Raw genomic sequence first — 8,317 nt, forward strand, 5'->3', positions numbered from 1 at the left:
TCCCTTTCTCAATGCCTAGGTCACAGTAGGTCTTCAGTAAATAAATAAGTCATCACTGGATTCATGAAAGTTATGTTTTATCTCACATAGATTAGAAGTCTTAGCTCTTGAACTCTCAACCTTAGTCTTACCTATTCTCCCTATTCTTCAAATATTAAAACAATAAAGAACAATATTCTGAATTATGAGTGGACAAATAAGTGAGAACTGAGTTCTACATCTGGCCAGTTAATTCTCCTTTTCTAGATATCTGAGAAGGAGTACGTGGCACAAGTCCAGGTGTGAGACCCACTAACTAAGCTATACACAACAGGAATAGTCACATTTTTCAGTTGTTTCTAGTCAGAGACAGGCATGAATTTTGACAAAAATCTAGCTTCCAACCTGGGCATCTAAGGTGACATGGCTATTACCAGAGCCTTTGAAATTAGCCCAGACGTAGTCGGACTTGAAAGCGGCACTCAACAGAAAGTGGGCCTGCCCAATGAAAGCAATGGATGGAATCTTTTTTATTTTAAAGATTTTATTTATTTATTTGAGAGGTAGACTTACAGACAGTGAGAGGGAGAGACAGAGAGAAAGGTCTTCCTTCCGTTGATTCACTTCTCAAATGGCTGCAATGGCTGGAGCTGTGCTGATCCGAAGCCAGGAGTCAGGAGCTTCTTCCTGGTCTCCCACGCGGGTGCAGGGGCCCAAGCACTTGAGCCATCTTGCACTGCTTTCCCAGGCCACAGCAGAGAGCTGGATTGGAAGAGGAACAGCTGGAACTAGAACCGGTGCCCATATGGGATACCAGCACTGCAGGCGGGGATTAACCTACTGTGCCACTGCGCAAGCCCCTGGATGGAATCCTAAGAGCGTACTCTGGGAAAGCCAAAGAACCCAAGAAAGAGTTGAGCACTCAGACAACAGCAAGGGCAAGAAGTAAGGCAATACCAGGCAGCTGAAATCCTGAAAAGAGCCTCTACTGGTCTTTCCTTTGGGACTCTGAAATTGCGTGGCCCAGTTCCAACCACCTTTTGTTAACTCAGAGCTAGTGATTGTATTTTCCAAGAAAACAAATCTGATTGGCTTAACTGAAGTCATCTGTTCACCTCTGCGGGTAGGGTACTCTGAATGGCAGTTCCACTAATCCATGTGAAGTACCAAGTTCCATAGATAAGGATGCTGCTGTTGTCAGAAGACAGAATGGATGCTGAGGAGGGAACAAGGCCAACTTCCTCTTAGCTTCCTGTCAACACTTCCTCCAAACACAGTGACCTGACACGAAGTTCGTTCTGTGGTTTTGCCTTTCTGGATTCCACCGTCCTGGTGTCAGTACTGGCTTATTACTTGGGAAATCGTCCCTACCTCAGCTTTTTTTGTTGTTTTTTTTTTTGTTTGTTTGTTTGTTTGTTTTTTTTTTTTTTTTTGACAGGCAGAGTGGACAGTGAGAGAGAGACAGAGAGAAAGGTCTTCCTTTGCCGTTGGTTCACCCTCCAATGGCCGCCGCGGCCGGCGTGCTGCGGCCGGCGCACTGCGCTGATCCGTTGGCAGGAGCCAGGAGCCAGGTGCTTTTCCTGGTCTCCCATGGGGTGTAGGGCCCAAGCACCTGGGCCATCCTCCACTGCACTCCCTGGCCACAGCAGAGAGCTGGCCTACCTCAGCTTTTTGCAAGTGGAGTTCTAGGTATAGTCAAGAGACCAAGCTAGATGGTTTCAAACCAACAAGTTTCCAGTTTTCAGGATGTAGTAGAGGAAAAGTACCTTTTTTACTTGGAGGTTGCTAAGAATATAAGGGTCTAAGTCTTGGAAGTCTTGTCACCATGTGAGGGGAAGAGACTGGGTGGGAGTGGAGCCATTACTGAGGAATTCTGAGCCAGGCAATGAGGAGGGAAGCCCAGCCCTGATGATGTCATTGGCGTCCTTGTCCTGACCTATCTTCTGGGTATTCACTTGCATCAGTCTCTCTGCCTCCTCTCTTCTACCTCCCTCCCTCCCCACCCTCTTTGCTTTTTGGCTTGAACAAACTGTAATTGTAGTTGCTTGCAACCAAATAATCCTAAATTGGATGGAGGGAGAGACAATTCCGCCCATAAATCCCTATAGCCGGGACCAGCAGAGTCCCCAGTCAGTCTCTGTGAATGTGAGCTTTTTGGCAGTACCCTCAGTGAGCCCATCTTCTGCCTTTTGCCTAGGAGGGCACACCCGGTGCCTGGCGTTTTTTATCTTTGTTTGTTTGTTTTTGTTTTGTTTTCTTCTCCCCTCCTACTAGCTCCGCTGGTTGTGTCTAAACCCTGGTATTCTCTGTTACAGCCCCTTGAACTACCTTCATACTTGTTCTGTGCCTGTTTTGACAGTTGCTCTCCCTCTTTCAGAAGTTGCAAATGTTTCTCACCATTGCTCTGAGAAGTGGGAATCATGTGGAGAGGTGCTATCTGTCAGCATAGCATCCTTGTGAGATTGGCTTGCCAAGTTGTAAGACCTTTCCAATTGTTTCCCTCAGGGCATGGGGCTTTGTTAAGGTCTATTTTACTTACACTGTAAAGAAATCAAAGCCTAGAGGCACATGTGCCTGCTCTGTGTGCAGACAGCACCTGCCTGAAGCAGCCTGGGTCACTCACACCAGTTGGGCTTTTGTGAGGCCTCAGCCTCATCTGTCATTTTTGCTACAGCTCCTGGCCTCAGCTTTACAAAATGTGATTTGCCAAGCGAAGGCTGTGATCTGAGCCATGGCTGAACTAAGAAAGAAGAAGTTAAGATAGGGCTTCTCAGGGCTTCCTTGTTTATCCTGGAGCTGAGCTGTTGGCCTGGATGTAATTTCTTGCTGCCCACCTCTGACACAGCGACTGGGTGACTCGTAGAGCCGTTGCTGACTAAGTGGAATGGAATTATTTGAGGATAAAGTAAAACATTGCCTTTTGCACCTAAATACATTGTTTCAGCAGCCAGGTGGGCTTCAAAATCCGTATCAATTCTCTTGAATGTGAGATGCACAGAAGTGATTAGAACTGCTTTTCTGTATTCATGGTTTTTATTGTGAGCATGTCTCTTGTCCAGATTGATAGAACCATTTAGTTTATCATCCCAAAAGACAACATCTGTTTTCCAGTTTAAATTTAAAGCCCCATGTTTTTATTAGTAAATTGCTAAATCTCTGACAAAGATTAAAAATAGACATAAACAACCATCCAGTGAAATTTGCATTTTCTTATTTTTAATTTATAAAGTTCTTGAAAAACACAGCGCGATAGAGCCCCCAGGGAAAGGCATGCAGGTTGCTGTGAGGCTCAGAGGATGTTTTAGAGAAGGATTTTAGAGGAGCTGACAGCAGAATGATTTGGGGAAAGGCACGAAAAATTAGCCAAGTAAAAAAAAATAAAGCAAGAGCATTACAAGCAAGAGAAATGACAGAAATAAAGCCAAAGATGAAGTATCCTGCACTTAAGACTTCAAAGCGGCTCAGGTGTACTAGAAGTCACAGAGGTGGCGTGTGGGGAATTCCTGGCGGCTGTCAAAACAGATAGTTCCAGATCTCACAAAGCCTTGCAGATACCAAGCGAAAGAACAGGGACTTTCTTCTCTAAGTATAGAAACAAACTCTTAAGTCATTTTGTAACACTTAAGACATGTGAAAGGGAGAGGACGAGAAAGAAACACAATAAAAACTGAAAACCTAAAATTTCAGAAGTACAATAGTCATCAGATTAAATACGAATGCATTAATGCCAAGTATTAAAAAGAAAAAGATCTCAGATCCTAATTGTAGCATATAAGAGAGACTCACAGAAAACAAAATGACAAGCATGTGTGCTTTGGCCTCTAAACTCAAGTAGCGGTTTAAAACTCAAAGTCATAATCTAATGGTGCTAAGAGGATGAAAACTTAATCCAATTATGATATTTAGAGGTGGGGCCTTCAGGATGTGGTTCAGATTACATTAGGTCATAAGGTTGGAGGCCTGTGATTAAATCCCAATGGCTTTATGAGAAAGAGAGAGGGGGAGAGAGAGGGAGAAAGAGGGAGGGAGAGAGAAAGAGAGAGAGAGAGAGAGGAGGGAGAGAGAGAAACAGATTGCTAGAAATACAGACTGTCAGGCGTGTTTCCTGTATGTTGCCACCTTGGGACTCTGCCAACAAGAAAGCTGTCACTGGATGAGGTCTCTGGATCTTGCACCTCTGAACCATGGGCCAAGCTGGAACTCTTTTCTTTATTAAAGTCCTCCTGCCGCTGGTATTTCATTATACTAACAAAGAGCTGGCAAATACAGAAATAAAAGAAAAGATGAGGATAAATTAGGCAAATGCAAGAAAATAAAGTGGGGGAAAACATTTGTTAATATTATACACATGAGAACTGAATGTAAAAAGGCATTAGGTAGGGCCAAGCATTTGGCACAGTGGTGAAAATGCTGCTTGGGATGTCCGCATTCCATCCATATCAGAGTGTCTAGCTTTGAGTTCCAGCTCCACTTCTGATCCAGTTTCCTGCTAATGTACACTCTGGGAGGCTTAAGTAACTGGGTCCCTATCTCCCATGTAGGAGACCTGGATTGAATTCTGGGCTCCCGGCTTAAGTCTAGCCCAGTCTTAGTTGTTGTGATGTTGTTTACATTTGTGAAGTGAACCAGTAGATGAAAGATACTGCTGTGTCTCTTTCAAATAAATAGATAAATATCAATGAATAGGATAAATTACACTCTCAAGTTGTGTCAAAGCAAATATATAAAATAACTGTAATTGAGTAAAACAAAAATAAGTAAAATTGAATAAAATGAAGAATTATAATAAAATTCAGTAAACTCAAGTTATCTGATATATACTGGATGTCCTACCATGTAAGTAGGGAATGCAACTTTTCCAAACATTCCTGTAACTCTCACAAGAATCACTCAAAAGAATATTATTATTATAAAGACTCCTTAATAATTTTTTCATAATAGTAATAATAAATGGCTGATGTTAAAAGTTCAGTGAAAATTTGCTGTCATTTGGACATGTTAAAGCAAAATTAAGCAGAAAACAATGCTCTGTGTAGAACACCCAAAGTGTCCTTCACAGTAGGAGACGACCTGGGAGCAAATAGGGCTGGTGTACCTCAGGATGTGCCCTCAAGTGTGTGCCCTCTATCTCTCCATCATTGCATGAAGTGGGGAGATCATACCCTTATTTCACCATCTGCTTTCTCGATGAGCATTTGAAATATGTAACATACTGGAGTCCATTTTCTCATGTATAACATGCAATGAACACTATCTAATGAGTACTAGCCAGTGTTAACTGAGATATTTCATTTAAAGTGTTTGACACTGTTTTTATAGAAAAGTAGGCATTTGGCACAGCACTTCAGATGCTTCTTGGACACCTGCAGCTCCTATGGGAGTACCCATGTTTGAGTTCCAGATTTGTTTCTGATTTCAACTGCCTGCTAATGTGCATCCTAGGAGGCAACAGGTGATAGCCCAAGTGCTTGGGTCTCTGCCAGCCACACAGGAGAACTGGACCGAGTTCTGGGATCATAACTGGCCCGGCTCAGTCTTGGCTGTTACAGGCATTTGGGGGAGTGAATCAGTAGATGGAAGATCTCTGTTTCTGTCTGTATGTCTCTTTGACTTTGAAATAACATAAATAAATAAATAAATAAATATTGAAAACTATAGAAATGAACCATTTAATCTTTCAAACAACAAAAATAGAAAATAACCTAAAAGAAAACATGGAATATAGCATAATATGTCAAAGCAAAAACTATGAATTAGAAAAAAATTGACTTGATAAGCTTGAGATTCTTTTGTATTGGAGAAAAAAGCTTAAGTCAAGACTAACAAAAACCAGAGAAAACACAAAACACAATATTAGATATTAAATATTTTAAAAGATGTATATACTTCAATCTAAGTTTCCATTCTGGAACATTCTTCTGAGAAAATAGCCACAGAAGATTCCCCAAAATATGTATTAGTTATGTTTATAAAACAGGAGAAACAACACTCATTAACATATGACTGATTAGATAAATTATGCAATACACTAGATAAATTATGTTTGAGACAACCAATTACAAAGAACATTTAAGAGTTTAGGAAAGGACTCATAATAAAGTGTAAAACTAAGCTAAAAGTTATATATCCTTAGATACTAATTTCGCTTTAAAATGTATATGAATTCTCAGGCAGAGAGGAAGTGTATGTAAGACTGAGAGTAATGATGTAAATCAAGATACTCAAGAGTAAGGTGACAGGTAATTATGATGAGTTCGATTTTCTGTATTTTACAAAATTTCTTAAATTTGTACAATGAACATGTATTGCTTTGATATCAGGGAAAAATAAAATTATTGGAAATTTTCAAAATTTTTTCAAAACATGCTGTCAAAAAAAAACCTGAAAAATCTTTGTGTGTGTGTGTGCCTTTCTCTGTCTCTTTATCTCCCCTCTCTGTTCCTTCTTCCTTTTTCTTCCCTCTGTCTCCATTTCCTCTTCCTTTAAGGTATATTGCTAGACTGGGTAAAGTCCAAAGATTCTTGCATAAACAGGAGTTGGTATGAAGAAACACTTATGGATAAAGATTATTGCTTTTCAAAGCTCATCATGGAGCTACTTGGAGGGAAATTTGAACAAATTTGTCACCTCTACCCAAACCTCTTCTCCCATCCACTTCTCCCAATTTTACCTTGACTAGGTGAGATATCCCAGCACACTGAGGGACCTTGCAGCTACCCACTCTCCCCAACTCACCTCAACAACAAAGCTTTTTTCTTACATGATTTGGCAGCTAAACTACATTTATATGAATTCAAATGTAACGTACATGCATAATTGATTGCTTTTAAAAAGCCAGCTTATTTTAGCTCCTTTCTCATTTAGGCAATTTGAATGAAAACTTAAGTTCATTCAGTTGTACTTACTTTGTTTATTTCCTGTAGCAGTCAGAAGGAAAGATCTAGTTTCTGAAAAGTTGCAGTGGATTCGTTTTTCTCTATGTATTTTGACTTCTTCTGTTGGTTTGAATGTAAACTTTTTGCTTCGTATCAGTTTATTGCTTTCTGCCTAATAGCAAGTGAGCCTGGTAAAGGAAAAAAACATGGTGAAGGGGCTGAGTTCCTTGGGTTGTCTCAAGGAAAACACTTGATCTTCCTGTACAGCTGCATTCTCTTCTGTAAAAGGAGAAGTTTATTTGCGTAAATTCTCTCTTGGTTTTTCTGGAAGGATTAAATAGCCAATGTCTGGAAGCAACATGAGAGATTCTGAAAATAAGGCTCTGGGAATCTGTGATTTTCTTTCTCAGAAGGATTTATTGCTTCAGCATTGGAGCTTGCGTGTGTTGTGTGTACAGGGCTGGGAGTGACGTTCCTGTCTCAAGAAAGGAATGTGTTTATTTAACAAACACATATGTAGTGCTTACTATGTGCCAAGCATCATTTTAAGTTCTTTACAGATTTGGATGCATTTAATCCTTGCAATAACCCTAGGAAATAGGCACTATTGCTATTTTCTTTTTACAAGATAAGGAAGCTGAGCTTCCAGTATGGTTACATAGTTTGTCCCAAATCTTACATTCGCTAAATGATAGAGCCAGGATGTAAACACAAGCTACCTGTCTTTAGATCATTGATTTTAACCATGATTCTTTGAAGCTTTGACGAAATTTATGAGAATGGAAAGTCATCACTATTTTACATTGTCAAGATTGGCTTGTTCAAAATATAATCTTACTTACTATTGTTGTCTACTTCCTGATTGTTAGCTAATATTGAGCTCACTTATGAAAGTGACTCCTGAACCTAACCTTTTTGGGTGATTCCTCCACAATCTAAGTACCTTCATATCACGTTTACTTGAACATATTTGACGTATGTGCCAAAGTTGAGACCCGCCCAAAAAGGAGATGGAAAGACCCTCTTGTGAATCCTGGGCATAGACTCTCTTCCCAAACCTGCATGCACTGAGAAAACACCTCCAAGGAGGTGGAAGTTATTTTGAGGATTTTATGAGCTCAGCAGATTCCTGCTGTGCTAAAGGACCAGATTCACTTGACTAGCCCCGCCTAAATGTAACACCATCGTCCTGGGCCTCAGTGAAATAAGCTTGGCTGTAGATGCCATTCAGCATTCGATCAAATTTAATGTAATGCAGCTGTAGTTCCAGATAAGATTAATTAAGTTCCAAAATGTCACTGTTCTACCTAACATGAAACTTGGACTAATCATGATTTTTTTTTCCTGCTTCCAACAAGTAATGCAAATCTAAGTACCTGCCTTTTCAATCCAATAAAAGAAAAATCCTGAAATGTATGTCACTATCAAGCCATTTCATTTCTCTCTGAATACATACATAAAAT

General features: G+C 40.3%; 1 long non-coding RNA gene across 1 annotated transcript; it reads right to left on the reverse strand.

Moving 5' to 3' along the window:
* Positions 1 to 3,090: 3,090 nt before the first annotated feature.
* LOC138848918 (uncharacterized) lies at positions 3,091 to 7,381 on the reverse strand. The gene is made up of 2 exons (XR_011387079.1): positions 6,885 to 7,381; positions 3,091 to 4,235 (listed from the first exon to the last, which is right to left on the reverse strand). It is a non-coding gene; the product is annotated as an uncharacterized lncRNA (long non-coding RNA).
* Between the last annotated feature and the right edge of the window lie 936 nt (positions 7,382 to 8,317).

Source organism: Oryctolagus cuniculus, chromosome 3 (assembly GCF_964237555.1).
Source record: "Oryctolagus cuniculus chromosome 3, mOryCun1.1, whole genome shotgun sequence".
NCBI classification, from domain to species: domain Eukaryota; kingdom Metazoa; phylum Chordata; class Mammalia; order Lagomorpha; family Leporidae; genus Oryctolagus; species Oryctolagus cuniculus.